General features: G+C 38.4%; 1 protein-coding gene across 5 annotated transcripts in view; it reads right to left on the bottom strand.

The window, feature by feature from the left end:
- Window positions 1–18,927, bottom strand: part of LOC143906306 (uncharacterized) — a 219,933-nt gene extending 201,006 nt beyond the window's left edge. Inside the window, exons 1-2 of one of the 5 annotated variants that reach the window (XM_077422310.1) lie at window positions 15,158–15,440; window positions 13,618–13,858 (exon numbers count right to left, since the gene is read on the bottom strand). The gene's annotated coding sequence lies outside the window, so the exon portion shown is untranslated. The other 4 variants (XM_077422312.1, XM_077422308.1, XM_077422313.1 and 1 more) reach the window with 4 other exon arrangements.
- Between the last annotated feature and the right edge of the window lie 622 nt (window positions 18,928–19,549).

Here is a 19,549-nt window from a genome sequence, read left to right on the forward strand (position 1 = left end):
TACACTGCTTATTGAATTGTTGAAATGAATAATATACGGGAAAGGGGTAGGAAAAGGGCTTAGAAAATAAGTGGCCCTCGGGCAAGCTAATTGAATTCCAATAAATTAGCGATATCCGAGTATCGAACGAGAAAAACAGTTGGATTTCAACGTTTTCAAACTGATATCTCTTACTGTATAGAATCATGTTACACAAACGCGTATCGTGTAAAATAATATCGTAAAAACTTTGTTTGACGGCAACAACGCAGCTGGCGACGCGATCGATTTCGCTGTGAGTTTAAAAAATCGATTGCATATCGTTGATCAAGCTGAAAATGATACGCTAACGAGACACTCGTAAAAATCTCGTGTGTGTTTCGAAGAAACGGGAACCGTGAAAAATGCACAGTTCACTAACAGAGACGGAAGCGTCCGATAAACAATTTGGCAAATTGGCTCGCAGTGGATTTATCGAGCCGGCGCTGACGCTAATAGCGCGACCAGTTTGTAATTTGGTAATGGAACGGCTCGATAACGAGTTTGTGAGCAGATTTCGAAAACTGCCAAGTATAGAGTTTTCGTATTGGCCGTGGACGGCGTAAAACCGCGGGATACAGTTTGACTATTCAGTTCCACAGTTTCGTACGTATTTTTAATATTGTTTAATATTGTTGGGGGAGTGCGTGGCGTTAACATACATTTCATTAACGTCGCGTACGAATAACATGAATTTCGCGCAACTGTGTATGAGAGCGCATCCGTTATCGTGTTTGTGTAATGTCGCATACGGCCCGAAATGAGATGCATTTTTCAGCTTTTCACTTTGATTTCATTTTTTCACGTAAATTTAGTTGTTACACGCCGACGACGATAACTATCAACAACTTAAATAACATTCAATTTACGTCACGGAAACGTGCATTCGCGTGCGGAATCGATCGAGCGCGCCTCATAAGCATGTGACACCAAACCCGATCATCACACCGTTGCGTAAACGTCGTTTTCAGCTCTGTCGTGGATACAAAAGTCCTAATTGAGTCTTCGTCCCGGACTCTCGAACTTCTATTCTCAAGTTTCCACGCCTGTCCTTTGAAAGGATTCGGGAATTTGATGGAGAGAGGCGAAAAACGTGTGGCGCGACGAGGCCCGATGGCTCTTTGTTGTCTGCATGTTCAGTCGAGGAGGGGCGAAACGAATTTGAACCCCAAACTTTTTTGGCTTCCATTAGCCAACCTTGTTAGCGTACCCTCTCTCAGTTCCCTTTTATACATTTGCCTCACCAGTTCTTTGTGTCTTACTGCCAGATAACGCTAATGTGGTGTGGTTGCTGGATTGCAAAAACGTATGTGTGTGCATTTATTATGCGTTTCTCGTCCATGTAAAACTAACATTTTATAAACGCGTCGCTTTATACCAAATATTATTTATTTAACTTTACATCAATACGGGGTTAAACTATTAATTTGTGATATTAATTAAATTTTGTATTTTGCCTACATTTTACGTATAATCTAATTCATTCGTATTCTATGAAGCGGAGTAAGAAATTGGATTTTTTTATGTTATGAAAATTAAACAGACAAAATGCTTGTGATGTAAGCAATATTACGACGAAGAAAAGTTTATCTAGGGATCAGGCTACATTTACTTTCAATTTCTATAAAAATATATCTAATTATGCAATCTGGTTCATGCAATCCAATGTTCGCGAATATCTCAAAGCGAGTTTTTCCGACTGCAATTTATATTATAGTTATCACAATAATATCTTTATGAATTGACGCAATTGTTTTCTATTAGATTAAATTTTTCGTTAAGTGACATTAAGAAAACTCGTATTTTGAAATTTTTACTATTATTCTTTTACTAATCTATGGTTATTTTTCGACTAATTTTACTTACAAATATATTTCTTTGATATGTGTATTATCTGTTACTGGCTCCTATTGATATACTTATATTAAGATACATATTAAAGATTGTGTTATATCCTTACAAGACAGTCTTCGATATCTAGTTCAAGCATTCGACTTTATCACTCCGGAAGGTAGGTACGCTGCCTACGCATAATTTATTCTCGCCTCTTCAACGGGCACACGACACATAGAAATACTTTTTCCACGTCTGACGCTACGCGCAAATATATACGAACAACTTTTATGCGAAGCATGGACATCCATCATTCACGCTATATACGCGAACTATAAGAAGGCCTTTTGTATATGTACCTGCGAGCGTATTCTCATCATGATCAACGTATCACCCTTCGATCGTCATTAATGTCATACTTGTCAAGCACGTCAAAGTATTCCTTTCGTCATTCGTCAGTCGCTACGTGTATTTTATGTTTGCCGAATATGTATGTATTATGTGTCAGAGAGAATTTAACGAAATGTCTCTTTTGACGTGCCGAATTCATTTCATATTTACGAGCTGTGGATCACAATCGATTAAGAGCGGGATTTAACTTTCAGAGTAGTAACATGTCAAATTTAATGTAATGACAACTCCAGAAAAAGAGGAGCTCGAAATGTATGAAACATGTTTATCACGCGAGATCGATTCGAAACGCTAATATGCACGTTTCAACAAGCATAAATATAGTATGCTGAAAATCTGATTAACATATAAAATGGATATTTTGTGAGTGTATTTGTTTAACCCGTCGTCCCTTTGACAGCGCGCGATGTTAAGATAAAATATTAAAATTGATTGCGCAAAATACTTTGGCGAAAAACATATTGATTAACCTCTGAGCGAATAAAAATTGTACGAAAGACAAAAATTTACGATATGTAATCGTGATGTACCGATATTTTAATGTTGCAGACTCGTGCTTATACACATGTGAAAAAATATTAATAAAAAGTTAATATATTGGAATATCGTACAGTCAATAATATTAAATGAAAGGATCCCAATATGTGAACCGCCTATGTAAAAAGGTGCAGAAATTGTAAACGAACAAGTTGTGTGGGCAAGATGAACATTCCGTAATATTTGTAAAGTGTGGCGAAGTATAAAAAATGAGGGTCGCGTACAGATGCACTAATATCGTGAGTTATAAACAATACAAACGATCGCGCATTACAAGTACTGCCGACTTCATGCTACGGTTTAACGTTCGTTAACAACTTTCTACTTATCAGAGCTATTTCAGAGAAGCGTAATGTTAGTGACCACTCGGCTATATTAACTTTGATAGCGGCTGCCTAATATTTCCTCAAATCTGATGGCGTTTATTAATAACGGATCATTCATCAACAATAAATTGTTACGTCAATCAATAGCACTGGAAGACAAAATTTCTTTAAATTGAATGACAGGAGTAAAATAATTTTTGTAAGTACACAACCAGTTAAAAAATGTTGCAATTTGGCTTAATTATTCGTATGATAGATATCGTTGAAACGCGAAACGTGATTACGATCGAACAATATTTGTATAGGTATATCGTGAACTTGGCTCTGATGCCAGCATGGTAATCACATCTGCGTCTCGAACTAGACGCTCCTAAAATCCCACGGCCTCGCAAATTACCATCAGACGCGGCATCGCGCAGGAATCCCGACGGGCTTATTAAATCTAATCAGGCCAATTTTGTGCGCGCGTCTTATTCCCTCGCGAGACGTTGTCGGCGTTCGTTCCGTCTGTACGCCGATCTCTTTGCTGGATTAACACGTCGCGATTACACTTACGGCGCATTAAAATCAACTAGCGTGTCGCGTGGAGAGCCCTTCTTCAGACGCGGTGAGCTTTTCTCTCAGGCTGAAATTGAGAACGATACTTCATTTTCCTGTACTGATTAACGGCGGGGTTAATAAGGATGGAAATGCTGGTAAAATACATCCAAAAAGGCGCGGTAATATTCAAATCAGAGAAACTTTTGAACATATCGTTCTCCATTTAAAAGTCATTTATAACTGCTAAGATTGGCACATTTATTAATAAGAGATAATTTTTGTTTTAACAGAAATATAAAGTAACGTGAAGCAATAAAACACAAGTTATCCTCGAAATTATGACGAATCTGTATAGCAATGCATTTGGTCGTTGAATATCCGATAGAATCACGATAGATTGGAATGGGGCGAATACAAATCGAAGTAACGCGGTCGATTAAAATCCCACGTGGCCCCGTAAAACATCCATATTCGCCAATAAAAGTTAGTGGATGCAAGTCAATGTTCTTGCAACGGACAGAATGAAGCGATTCGAAAGATTTACTGCCACTAAATAACGTTAGTCCTCGAAACCGGCAGAAAACTTTCGCGTTATTTCGCATGAAAAGTTTCACGTTACTCCGCGAGTATAAATTACAATCCATTAGAGATCGCACGTATCACGTGTTGCACAATATCGGCCGAAAATGTAGAAAAAGGAGCAAGAGTAATCGCACGTTGTTTGGAAACATGTCCCGGATAAAAGGCTCACCGGGTCTTATTCGCAACAACCGCGCAAAGGCTTAGATCGATCGCTCGTTGAAGCGAGCGCTCATGAGCCGCGATTTGCATTGAGTCGCGCTCTGAACGACCTGCATTATTCCGACGCGTATATATATATACACATACGTGTGACATGTTTCATTTACATGATGTGTCACGCCGGCGACACGTCGGCTGCTGCGGAATTACGCGTGCCCTCTCCGCGTACAACAACTGTGTGGCATATCATAAATCTTTTATGACTTCCAAATGTCATTCGCGGAATTCATTATCTCGCGACGCGTCCCGCAGCATCCTCGCGGTCGTATTATTTAAGAAAATGCGCACCGCCATTAATTCGTTCGACGCGATTCGATACGTATACTATATCGGTTTCGCTCGCGCAGCTTCACCGCAACAATCAATCAGTTGGAAATTATGACTGGAAATGTAACGAGCGATATCCTGGCCAAAGTTTGCAATATTATTTTTACCGTTTACCGATCTAAATGCCGAATTTCAATTTGCGGAAGCTCAAAACTTCTTATACGTCATTCATGAATTTATCGAAGGGCTCCGCCTCTCGGCGGACATCCAATGATTCTTCTTGACACGCGCGAGCCCCCAATGGATTCTCACTGCGTTTCTACGACGAAGATCTAAATTTCGCCGAAGCAGACAGTGATTTATATCAGCGGAATCGCTCGAACAGATCTTTCGCAGCGAGCGAAATGGTCGCGCGCACGTCCGCCGAGAATAACGTATCCGAAACGTAAACGTTTGTATGGAGGGAATCTCGCGCCGTCGACTGTATATTATGCAGATACCTGGGCAGGAATTATTGCCTGATACCGCGCGAGCAAGACTGGCACGTTGTATATTATTCCATGCGTGGTCTGTTTGATGGTAAATGATGGCCCTGCGAGTTACCGCGTCGCGCGCGCTTTCGTGCGTTGTTGCGCGATGCAACAGTCCGCGCACGTTACATCGGCGCGAGATATGCTATACCTTCGCCTATCTGACGCCGAATCCTCGCCGACAGAATCAGATTTCCAGCGGTCGCTAAATTACGGAGAAGCGAAGTTTCAAATAGATTCTGTATTATATCGTAGCTTGAAAATTTAGTCCGCCGGGAAAGAAACGTATGACTGTCTTTCTACCTTCAAGTGGCATCGGGTGTTCCAGTTTCGAGGTATTGAATTCATCCCGCAAATTGATTCCCGAAGGCGAGCTTTTCTCGTTCGTCGTCGACCCGGTCGACCGCCGCGCCGCCGTCTCGTCGTCTTCGTCTTCGTCTTCGTCGTCGTCGGTGCGTTGTCGTCGTGTGCGTTAGCGGACTTTTCGTAAGCATAAATCTTTCATGAGAGCGTTCAGAAGCGGGCGTGTCTCGCGCGTGGCAAACTTTGAAATATATCTTCGTCGATTTTACGGAAACGCAAGGAAATGCGTTTATCCGAGGCTTGTATAAAAATTTGCAAATCCCCCGGATTCGTCGGACACGATATCGATTGGGGTGCGCGCAATTACGACATGTGCATGCATATATTACAACGTTGCAAGCGCGAGCGTACCCAACTTTTTCTTGCATTTATCGACAAAACTCGCTACTGACGACAAAAAACGTACATACATGTTAAATCCCCAACGGCGCGCGCATAAAAATTCACAGTTTGTATTCGCGAAAAGACAGGATTAAGTGGTTACACGTTTAATGAATGACAAGTTATTGCGCAAAAATGGACGAGATTCGTCCGCCGGATTAATTAACACCGTTCCGCGTGTGCGGTGCAGTAAAAAGATGATCTTTCTCTCTTTTTTTCTCTCGTTCTCTCTCTCTCTTATTCTTTTTATTCTCAAACGCAACGAGAATTTCCTACGTAATCATCATTTATGTCGGCAGGAGTAGAAAAAGCTAGACAGGGAGGTCGTGAAATAATTCAGCCAGCGCCGTTTACCTGTTTCGATTCTCTGCTTGACACGGTCAGTTTTCGAGGCCGCTACGCTGCAAAATTGCAACACGCGGCATTGTATACAGTAGTTAAGAGCCGACGTGTATACGTGCCCCATCACGGCTAACGTAGTACATAGCAATTGAAATTCTCGATTATAGCGTTTGTCGAGCTTTATGATCTTGTACATATTTTTATATACATGTATATCAAAGCGCAATGCTTGTTCCCTGTGACGTTCAGCATTTCTAAGTTACTATTTACTGAAGTTAAATTTTAATTTATGTCTACCTATAATATCTTACACTGTGCTACTACTGCCGTATAGTACAGTAAAAGCCAGTAGGTTTTAATTGTGAAAGACAAAGCTCATTGCGAGTACGGCTTTAAACCAACTACACCGGTTCGCTATATCGCGAAACGCAGGTATAGTTCGCGCAAATCCCGCAGCGGCTAAATTAGATTAACCCGTTGCAACCAGACTCTGTCGAATTGTCCTATTCGCACGCACCAATTCATACACCTCCTGCCCGTGAGCCATATTGTCGGACGGTTCTCGATTCTGCGTTATCGCTATACTTTTATGAGTTTCCATGTGACAATTCGATGGATCGACATTTTCGAAAAAGCTTTCGATCTCACGCGTTTTCGACAAATCTGATGGTCGAAAAGCATAGCCGTGTAGTTGCTGAAACATGTTCCGTTCCGTGGGTCAAATGAAAGAATCGCAAATTTTTTCCTAAAATACTCATTATTTCCAACGAACATTTCTTCTAAAGCTTTTAAACTTTCTCTACTTTCTCTAATTTTTCTAGAAAATCTAGCTAATTAAAGTATGCTATAACTTTTATTCTTTGTCAATAATCATTTTAAGTAATTTAAGTAATTGAAGCTAAATAACATTGCCTTTATAACACCGAAGCTGTTAATATTATATATATAGAACAATGGAAGCATGATCATAAATAATATTCGGTAGCAAACTTAAAACTTTATATGGTGGATACTGCATATAATAATATAATAACGTATTCCTAATCAGTTGCAGATATTTGGTGATCGCGTAATTAATGATACAAGTTTCCAAAGTTTATTTTTAAACTTCAACGCGGAAAATACTATTAAGCACAAACGATCCAGCCCGACTGTGACTGCATTTCGATATTTACTGTCAGCAATTTTCAGTATTGACAGTGAATATCAGAATGCAACCTGTGTATATTGGCACATTTTTTATTTACTTGATTGTTATCATAACGGTCACGTCTTACTCATTATGATTTTCAAAGTTTATTGGAACATTTAATTGGTCTGCACCAAATTACGCAACCTGTCAGAAAACATTGCGGATTGAGTTTCACATGGAATAAAATCAGTCTAACCACGTAATACGCGAAGAACAACTTTTAAACACGTCCGTTAGGATGTTGCTACGTTTTAATTAATTCTGAAGTACGTGGATACAGTTTTGTGAGACTACTTCAAAGAACATTTCTCGTTACCTAAAACTGCGTATCAAAACGATGTCCATATACTCTCTTGACAAACGTATATCTAGATGAAATTGTATTTGAATTAATGCAAAGCGTAATAATATTCACTTTACTCATTTTACATGATTTCCTTTATTTATATGGAGTCAAGAAAAAAAAATGTATGACTTTTGATACAATGTGCATATTAAAAAAAAAATAACGTGCAAGTTGTCTCTTTCATTTTCTCTTTTTATTTTAATAAAAAGTCCCGTTTACTGATAGCATAACGCAAAAACGCTTGATTAGGCTTAATAGTTATTGATTTTACTATAATTTCCATTTGTTTAACGCAACGTAACGCGACGATTGAAATATCGTAGTAGCCTATAAAAGCCTTATGCCATCAGCCACACGCTAGCATCCGAACGATACTGTCTGCATTCGCAAAATTTCAGGCCATATATTTTTTTCAAGCGGAGCTTTTATCACGACCGTTTTCGGACGCATCGTGCGTCGTGTTATCGGCTGCTCGTGCAACGCCGCTAAACTTTAATTGACGTGGACGCGTCGAGTATTAAACCGCGTGGACGTCAATCACAAAGGACGCGTTGCCCCGTTGCAGCATCGCCGACACAAACTGGCGGGCAATAAGCGGTTATGTAGTTGACCGTACCATTGCAAGAGTGTCGCCGACCTCGTGTACATCCCTCTGATCGCATTGGTATTCACAAAGTGGCACGAACAAGCCTTAACGCGTTTACGGCCGTCCAAGTTTGATACCTTGCGCTATAATTTACGCTCAAGCCTCAAGCGCGATTACGTTCGTCGCAATTAATAATTGCACGTAGCGTAATCAAATTCCTTTCGATATTGCGCGCGCCAGGGGTGAACAATCTCACCAGTGATATCAAGTTTTGAATACACTGACAACAAACGCAATTTCACAAGCAATATTATTATATTATCTTGACTATTCGCGCTGTAACAAGACAACTTTGTTCGGGGAACTTTGTCGTTCATCGAATTCGAGATTGCCGAGTATGTTTACTCGCGAAATACGAGTCATTGGGAGGGATTTTCGCACGTGCGGTACTTATCAAGAGAGATCCACGAAATAGATATCAATTATCGATATCAGCTATCTGTCAACGGATTACATATGACAGATTACATATGACCATACGCTATAAAATATTTACGTCCACCAGGCTGTTGCTCCCTAACACGCTTCGTGGAAACTTTAACGACATCGTTGCGTGCCAGTAACGATGTAACGAAATATAGATTTACGACAAGCAAACAATAAAAAACAATATTTAGTGATTTTCGGTATTGTAAATTCGACATTGTATCTTGTTTCTTTTTTTCGCTAACCAGACAGTTTATATTTGTATAATAACGCTTTAAATTATCTTTATCTTTATCATCATTTGCGTCGTGACTATCAAAAATAATTGGAAAATTTAATTTCTTATCGTATCATAATATTATTTCTATCATACATTTCAATTTTCTGGTTTAAGTTGATCAACAATTCTTTTTCATAAACAAAGCACAAATTCCTCCTTTGTATCTCGCTTCGTATTTGGATTAATGTATGACGAAAGTTAATCAGACCTGTCAGATTAATGGTAACAATTCGTCACTTGCGATCCGTTACACCAAGTTGCAGTTATATGGGCTGTACAATTGGTTATTACAATTGGCATAAGTGAGCGATATTTGTGGATAGCGGTAGTTGAATTTGCGCCCGGTAATACGGTAGTCATTGAGTTACTTCGTAATATATCAATGTGTCAACAGCCTTCAGTTATTAAGTTCGTACTTGCAACTGTGTATTAACTCTAAAGTTCTATAGAGAAATTACGCATTAATTAAATTAATTTTAAGCTAAATTGATGTATGTAAAATATTGTTAACATTGAGCTTAATTCTAGTTTTTTAGTCCTGTTGTTTTAAATTTTATTCATAATATCTTGAGTATGGTATAAAAAAAGGAAAAAAAGTTTTTTTTTTATTATTTAGAACATGTAGATATATATTAGAACATGCACCGACGAGTGATTAATTAACGTGTCGGTTCCACGATGTCGCGAACTCGGTCGGCTTGACGATATTTGCTATTTATTTCCGGCCAGACCTTGATGGCGTTTAATTGTACGGCCCGCCGTCTGCCATATCCCATGAATACGCGTCAAGGAATGAGCTATCAAAGTTAGAACGGTCTACCGCTGCGACGTGGAGAGACCTTTGACATTCCGGTGTGGAGCCGGCTCATTACAGTCCCTGTATCGAGGAGCAACGTACCGTATTACAGGTTCCATTACTGAAACAGTTTAGATCACGCGGTCCTACCGACATTCGCAAAGACTGATCCATTGACAAGCTTTGCTAATCTTGATAACCGATATCGGCAAGGATACGATCTCATGTAATAAACGCACGCAGAAAATACTCGAGAGAGGCTGAAATTCAAAATATCCAAATTATGCGGTAATAAATGGCAAAAAAGTTATTATAAAAAAAAGGGTTCGTTACGTGCGTTTTACAAAATTTAGATTCTTAAGATTATAAAATTTTGAAGCAATTGTTGACATAACGATAGTTGTATAATTTTATACTAAAAGCAATCTATATACTAACAAATTAAAACTTCAATTTTTGTGAAATCACATTATTCAGTTGTAGATTTGCCTAAATTTTATGGACTTTTTTGGCGCGTCATGTATCTTGCAAGAGTATAACTCTTATTATAACTGAATATATAATGCCTTTGCGAAACGGCGTGCAAAACAAATGTATAACAAATAATCTTTTAATTATTTTGTTAGAATCCATCGATACATTTCTTTTAGGAAAGTTCGTTAATTGCAAGCTCACGTGAGAATCGTTTGAGTTTCGGCACTTGACGCTGACGAGTTTGCATAACGCTTAATATAAATGGAAAACCGAAGAAATTTGTGTTCTTGGTGCGTTGTCGTGATGCATAATTCATAATGATGCTGAACGGCCGCGATTGACATTTCTTCTTGAATAAACTTAATCGAAATTTTAGTGAAATACAATTTTCGATAAATTGATTGTGTTCTAAATACTAAGTACTATAAAAGATTGATAGTATTTACTATATAATTAATCTTTAGTACTCATTTGCGATTTGTCATGTATCATATCTTCACATTTTTTATGATAAAATCGCGTAATTTAAGTTGCAAATGTATAATAATTTATTGGAAAAATGTCTGTATATATCTCGTAGATCTATATTTAGAATATATTTTTAAAAAACATAAATTTTGATATATTTTTGTCTCTTAATTCGGAAAAGCTTCGCGATAGTGTGTTGTCACATGTAGACGCATGTGTATGCAATATGCGAACATATTAAAACCATTGTTTCGACCGACTATTGATTAATAATAGCTTCCACGAGAGAGGGAGACAGTTAATTCGTCTCTAGAGCTCTCATTTGTCTGCATGAAAAACCAATTTTGCGAATTGATTTTACGTTGCCAAACAATACATAGAAGCGTTTATTCGACAGTTTTTCATTTAAACCCGAATATTTTATTCGGCTATTTTACACAGTTTTTTGCAGATAATTTCTTGCTACCGCACGTCTCATATAAATATCATCACGCTCCATTTCAAGAAAAAATTCTCAATATATTTACGATTAAATAGAGAAGATGCCATCTTCGGACTAGATCTTGGCAGCCTAATAATAAGATTTTTGTGTAAATTTTGTGATCGAATTGATAAAAACATCACCCCCTCACGGAGCAAAGTTCAGGTTCGAATCCTGGCTGGGATGATATTTCTCGCAATAAATTCTTTATAGCAATTTAAAAAAGATGTTTATTAGCATCAAAAAGATACATTGATATACATATCATTCCAACAAAGAACTATGTTTCAACACTAACAAATAATCGGCGCGCAGTTTATTGAGTTCAAAAAAGTACATAAAATTCAAACAAAAATATCATTATTAGACTAACATCCAGCCTGATTGAAAATGGCATCTTTTCTATTTAATTTTTAGACTTATATTGGACCAATTTCACTTATTGTATTTAAAATTCTTGGACGATATATATCTCGTAACTGATGTGCCAAAATTTATTTTTCGTGAAGGCAAAAATAATGAAACGGACGATGTAGATTCTCTACTTGTCACATGCTTCCGCGATTTTATTTTCCGAGAATTTTCGACGATGACAGTATTGCTTATTGAGCAGAATCCAGCGAAATGCGGAATGGAATGCTGACACGGTGCTTGCAAGTGGCTTTTTCGATGCTAGTGCATTTTGCTGTATTTCACTTGGACGTTAACGATTTCCCAACGAAAACAAGATAATACTGGCTTCACGACAAAACAATCCTTACTTTTCTTGACTAATTAAGTCGTTTCCGACAGAACACATTGCGACAATGTGGTTTACGTTTTAAACAATAAAATATCTCCTTTTCTCTTTCTATTGTGTTGCCAAAAACTTTGTATAAAATATAAAAAATCGCACCACACATACGCATATATCCATTAAGTAAAAACTGATACAATTATTAAATAAAAGTAAAGAGAAAAAAATGACATATCAATTCAATCGGTCTGGTCTGTGTATAAATCCTATTTTAGACATTAGCAAGTAAAACAGTTTAAAAATAGCTGCTACTTAAATTCTCTATTTTTATACTTTTTTTGTAATATTCTTAAATCATTATTAGTTATTATGTTTTGTGTAAGAATAATAGCAAATATATTAAAAATAATTTTGCTATAGAAAATTTAATATAATCAAATGCAGAAGATATATCTGCAAAAAGATATATTTTATATTCAACATTAAAACAAAAATATATATATGCGAGAACATCATTAAATCAGTATATTTACCAGTTGCGTATCAGTTTTTTTTTTTTTTTTATAAAAAATGGTTATAATCAAGCATGATTAGCGAAATAAATAATTGCTTAATATCGGAATCGAGTTAACAAATAAAATATGTAACAAAAAGTTATCAGTTTATTCTAATCGATGACGATAAATTATTAACGATAGTGCAATAAATTAAAAATATTTTTTCTGTGTCACGTGGTATATTATCCTTCAAAATAAGCGAACGTAATCAGCTATCCTCCCGTGACAAATTAATTAATTGTACAACACATGATGAATAATAGATCAATGTGAATGATCGATGAGCGTAAAATTAAACCGATTAAACCGATTCAATTATTTGCGGTCTCGTAAATCAGAATATATAAAACAGTAATGCGGAATGTATAAAACAGATTCGTATGTTTCATGTATGCTTTCAACGAATCATCTTAGAAGAGACGATATTCAGATGCTGCTTGCAATGTTACACGTAATTTACCATTATTACGGTGCCGGTCTAACGACGTAAAATATGAGTGCGAATTACCACGGAGAATTAAGACAAGAGGAGGAAAATTAAGGCAGCACCCGCATAACCAACTGTTCCTCCCGTTAATTGGCGAATACGTTATCGAGAATATATGATACAAGCCTAAATTAGTTACGGCTAATGTAGCCAGTTCATGAAAAAGCAGACACTTCACGGAGAAAGTATAGGAAAAAAGGAATTTACAGAAAATAATGCTCGATAAAGTTAAGCTGATTAAATAATTTTATGTCAATGAGAATTTCAATATAATGTAACGTCCAACGAAATAATCCGTTAGCCTGTAATTTCGATATTATAATAGCAATTTCAAAGAGTGGAACGTAAAAAAATATCTTACATACACATGAATACTCACCGTTAAATTTTGTCCAATCGCACACCGTTCGTCAATGCCGGCGAGAAGCCCTTCGTGTGTGCCCCCGTCAATTAATTAATCACGTTCTCGTTATATATACATTTACACTGAATTCCGATAATATTTTATCAATTAGTATCTATCCAGTATGATCCATTATGCGCTTTTAATAATCCTTTTGCTTCTCCCGAAGTTGTTCACCATGAGCTAATACTTTCAATCGTGAACAGCACGTTCCAGTCTTGCGTAATTATATCCAGATTAACAGCGTCACGATTCGTATACGATTTTAAAATATCGACTTTAATTCTCTCATTAGCTCCGTGTTCATCATTATTAATTACTAATTATTTTTTGCAGCGGTTAACTTTACAAAATTAATTTGAATTTTTGTAAAAATTTGACATAAAATTTTGCTGGCCGATCCGACGATTATTTAAGGGTGTTTTTAAATTAAATCGCATTTTTAGTAATAACGATTCTAGAAATGTAATTAAATACCGGTTTGCGAACAAATACGAGTTGGACTAAGGCGAGGTAGACATATTTAATTGTCACTGCTCGTTTGTTTCCAAGATCGGAATTCTGATAGTACAACGCGAACGGGCGAACTTTCACCCATGCTAAGTTCCTGCGTTTATAATTGCTGTAAGAGAGCTTCCGATCATTATTATTATCGCCACGAATCGAGTCTTGAATGCAATGTGCGGCTAGTAATTTCCATTGAAAGTGTGAAACGGACGAGGAGAGGAACATTGAAGTTGACAAAATTCCGTCACATTTGATATAAAAGATCAATGGATTATTTCACAAATAACATATTTAATTTCTCAGTCTAACATTTTTATAATTATTGATATTAAAAGTCAGAAATTATAGATATCTCATTGTCTCATATTTTTAATTAATTTTACGATACCCATATTTTAACCGTGAAATCATGAGAAATCGGGACTATAGCGAAACACATTAGAGAAACGAGTAGATGATAAAAGTTGAAAATGCTGCATTTTATATTTAATCGATAACTGTTGCCAAACTTTTCAATCATTATTATCGCACGTCGCAAATCGAGTTTCTAACGCAATTTAAGCGGGAAGTTACGCGAGAAGTTGGCGGACAGAAAACGAAAGGGAGCGGAAGAGAGTTGGCTGAGAGGCTTCGTGGGCATGAGACATAGGGTGAGGAAAAGGTTTGCGGAAGAGATGCGTCGTATCTTACTTCGAGCACCTCGCCGCTGTTTTTCCGATAATGGCGAACGCACGATCGGACGTCGCCACGCCGGCGTTTCTTTGGCGCAGATTGCACAGTGTCGGAAATTATGTTTGCATAATTTTCAATCTCGCGATAGAAACCACCGACGTATTGACGAGAACTCGTGACGCGGCCACGTACCGGAGTATCGCATCGATCCGCACGATTATATCGCGAATAATTGAAAACCAGTTGCTCGTTCATCGGCCGATAACGAAAATCGCTGATTCGATCAACGGACTCATTTCGAAGGTAAGCGGATTTAATCCTACTAATTTTCACTCACATCTAACACATTTCTCCGTCATTTCCCGTAGAAACGACGGATTGATGGCGCGATTATTTGGGCTCGTCGCGTCGCCGCGACTGCTCCGAATTGTACCGCCCGCAGCTTTACATGAATGGAAACTTTGATTTCCTTATTGGAAACTTGTCGCGCACAGACGAGGGAGTCTCCCCGTCGCCCTCGATGACGACACGACGAGTAGTCGGCGAACCCTTGATCTCACCACCCCTTAAGCACGGATCGGGGGAGCGAAGGGCATCGCGTCGCGAATTGCACTGACACTCGCAGATTCTCCGTTTCCCGCAGAAGCTTCCAACACGAACCCTCTCCCTACCCCAGCGCTAGCTCTTACCCTCTTTCAACCCCCCTCCCCCGCGGGCCGTGGCTTTTAGCGCAAGCGCTTGTGCTTTTCCGCGGACTGCGTCCTATCCTAATTCACATCAGCGTAAGCACGGTCCTGTCCAGTTCGTGCAGGACACTCGAGAATATCTCTCTTTGTCGTATAATCTTGCGATTATGAGTGGCAGAGATTCTTTATTTTTTTACGTATAAAGCGGTTCTCTAGACGTTCATATTTCATGAACGTTGCGAAGACAGTTCTGTTCGAAACCTCTGATAAATATAATATCTATGATGATACATATTTGATTCCGTTTATAATAGTCCTGAGACGCGTATGTATATTTCAATCTCGCATCTATAAAAAAATAATTACGTCTGAAGTATTTCTAGAACTAGAATAATAATTCTGAATTAATAATTTTTCTGAAATAAAAAAAATTCTAAAATAGTATAGTTTGTGTCCTTACAGATAAATCGGTAAGAATAAAAATACCAATACCTGGAAAGGTACCTATGTCTGGATACCTTTAAAAAAATATAAATTTATGGAAATAAATGTTTGCAATATTATATAACTAAAGTTTCAAACTACAAGAAAAAATATTGTTATCTTTGATTTTAATTCGTTTTATACTTATAAATAATAAAAGTGTCCAGATATAGATACATGTCCGGGTATTGGTATACTCTTATACCTTAATTTACCTGTAAGAAATATTATTATTCACCATAAGAAAGCAAAATACGACGTATTTATACTTGACGTTTCGCTTAATATCGTATTTAATGCGTGAAAGCATGAAACTTCAAAGGTTTTCGCCAATATTTGCTGGCTTATGTACAGAATACGGTGACTGAATTATGTGTATAATGATTAACCAAATCAGAGGCATACGTCGAACTGTAATTGATAATATCGCTAAAGTAAATCAATGCAAACGATTGCGGACCGTCCGTTTATTTGACACAATTTTGCGGCAGTTGAACGATTATTGACCACTGAAATATTTACGAGAATTTACAGCTGGCTAATATACTATGAAAATAACGGGACAATGGCTCCTACACGATTTTTAATTTATCGTCGAGTACCATCGTGACATTGCGTTAGCTCTAAATAATTTTGTTTACGAGGATAAATATCTCTGACACGCATTAAATATTTTGTTTCTCCTATATAAATCTGTCGTTCTATCTCTCTTCTCTGATTTTGTCTCTGCACGTGATAATATTTCAAAGCAGCGTGTCAAAGGCGCAGCTATTGAATACTTGAACAATAATATCAACAACGATACAAAAATTTAAAGATCTAGAATGCTCAGGATATATTTATTAGTCATTTTTATGATACGCGAATCCGTTCAGTGTGCATTTTAAAAAGAAAAGCGTGCGAAATGCAGAAAAATCATTGATAATTGGTCGCGCGAGAGTATCATGAGAAATGACATGAGAAATCAGTTCATTAAGGCTGATAAATTGAGCATGACTGCGGTTGCAAGTCCTGGTAAACAGGTATTCTAATAAAGTGCCCCGAGGGTGAGTTGCGCGAGTTGCGGCGATGAATTTTTCATCCCTCCGCGTCAGACGTTGATCAAAACTCGGCGCGTTGCATGCACACCATCGCGTTGGAGAAAAGGCAACAGTTTGAGAATTAAGATTACCCTAGAGAGAGAGAGAGAGAGAGAGAGCGGCGGGCGCGCGCTCGTCATATTTCGACGAGGGTGGTTTATTCGCTCCAGCGGCTTCGCTGTACCTCTCATTAGCCTCGCTCCTTTGGCGGCTTTCTTTCTTTCCGTGCCGTGACGGTTAATAAAGCCAACTGTCCGAACCGAGCAGTTGAATTGGCTAAGTTTTAATTTCCTCGGGAACCAACATGCTCCTGAGCAATCATCAAACTTATTGCGGATGAACGTGTTGCGAGTTGTTGGCCGACAGATAAATTGCGGGTTGCTCGTTCGAGTGATAGTCGAAGCGGTCAAAGCGGTCGCGGTGGTCCAGCGTACGCGCTGGATGTGTAACACATTAAATTTCCATAAATATGTAGCACGACGCGACAAATTTCCGCTGGGATCCACTCAGGATCTACATACCCCTGTATCCGGCGAGCTTTAATTTCCCGCTTTGTCAACTGCGTATCGAGATAATCGACAAAGTTATCGCGAATGAACGCAGCGCCAGCGTTGTTAGCGAAAGCGTGAATTCCCCCGTTGTCGGCATGATTGTTGGATCGGTCCCATGACGAAATCGCGACGTTCCACTTTTATAGGATAATATAATATGGATCAGGAAAAAAAGGGCAAGCGCGCGCGTTGTCAAACAAGAGACTGCTGTCAACTGTATCAATACATATGCATGTTACGGAGCATTTGTCGTATTGCATTACGTATAAAAATCGCGGGATAAAAAAAGACTTCATATTTCACTTTAACTACATTTGCAACTGAGATCAATTACAATATCCTAAAAAAATGATTTAGAATATCTGTGTGGCATATATTTCTTAAAGTGCTTGTCATTATCAAAAATATAAAGAATCCCATGATTCTCTATGCTAAAGTAAAACTCAAAGCTTGCTTATTGACTTTACCTAGTAATATCTCAATTTCAATATATGCATGTGCATTTTTAGCGTACCTCTCTTGATATGAGGCAAAGTGTTGCACAGTCGACATTACTGCGAAATCAACAGAAAGGTCGACGACCAGCGCGCGCGCCCGTATAGTTTCACGAATTCCATCAGTCGCATGCTGGAGACACGATGCCAGCGAGGCAATCACCAGCCACGTCACGGCATTCGTGTGTTTCTCCCTACATATTTTCCTGTCGGTGATAACGAGACGGCAATAGCTCGCGACACGTTCGCTCGCTATAAGTTCAACGAACAGCCGAAATGAACGGCTCTCGACGGAATTAAAATCTGCGCGAGTCGGCGAGATGCCGCCAATTGGTTTATCGGACAGGCCCGTAATTGTTTGAAGAAAAAAAAGTTTCCCCAAGAGCTTACACTAATGAGAGACTCTCTCATTGTCGCTAGATATCGTTAATTACATCTCTTACCGGTGGCAAATTGTCTTTCCCGCTAATTGTTGCTTTTCGTACAAAGCCACACTTAATATTAAGTACATTTATTATATATAAAATAAGATGTTGTGACAGAAAGAAATCAAAAGTATATAAAGCATACAAGCTTTCCACGTTCAATAAAGAAAGATATTGTTCATAAAAACAAAATACAACGAGATATTTTAATATTTTAAAATTACAACTGAATAATAATAATACCTCTTTCTCGTGCATCTAACTACACTGCATTATTACTGAACTCTGCGTCATTGTCAGGAGAGCCATTACGTGTCTTGATGGAATTCACGAAACTCCGTTGGCAGCGTTTCGCCAAAAGTACAGGGATGCGCTCGCTCCGCAACGCTCTGTAACAAATGGAACGATCTGCATGTAATGGAACTGTGTTTAGTAGCTGTGTGTTAACGTGTGTTCAGTGCAAACCCTTCGGTTCGCAGCCGTGTACTAACATGCAGAATTTCCTGGGCCAGGGATCACCATCCTCAAAGTAAGAGGGGAAGGTCCATTCGCCACTGGACGATCGCTCCTAATTTACGAATCAAAACGCGTAGGAAGCGAAGAGAGATCGTGAGAAATTACCGTTCCGTGCGACGAACTTTAAAGCGAGATTCCGCGCAGCTTTCCCGGGCGAGTCCTTATCAAAATTTTATTCGGACATTGCGGTGTTTTTTTAGGATGCTCTTTCGCTTTGCGAATTGGTCGCGCCGCTGCTGGTACGACGATTAAGTTGCTAAAGTGCGAAGTTTGGAAAATAGGACGGTGATGATGCGAAACGTGGTTGCACTCGGCTGAATAATTCGGCCACGAAGAAGGGGTTTGACTCACTTACGCGATGGTTACCGGAGCCTCAATTAATGTGCGGCATTAGTAAATTGATATGTTTTCCGTACTTAGCTTAGCGAAGCGCGCAAACTGCGGCAGCGCGGCGTTTCCGCACACACAGCCGACGGATTTGTAGGCTGAAACTGT

The sequence above is a fragment of the Temnothorax americanus genome, unplaced genomic scaffold (assembly GCF_048541705.1).
Source record: "Temnothorax americanus isolate GAGA-0224 unplaced genomic scaffold, ASM4854170v1 Scaffold7, whole genome shotgun sequence".
NCBI classification, from domain to species: Eukaryota; Metazoa; Arthropoda; class Insecta; order Hymenoptera; family Formicidae; genus Temnothorax; species Temnothorax americanus.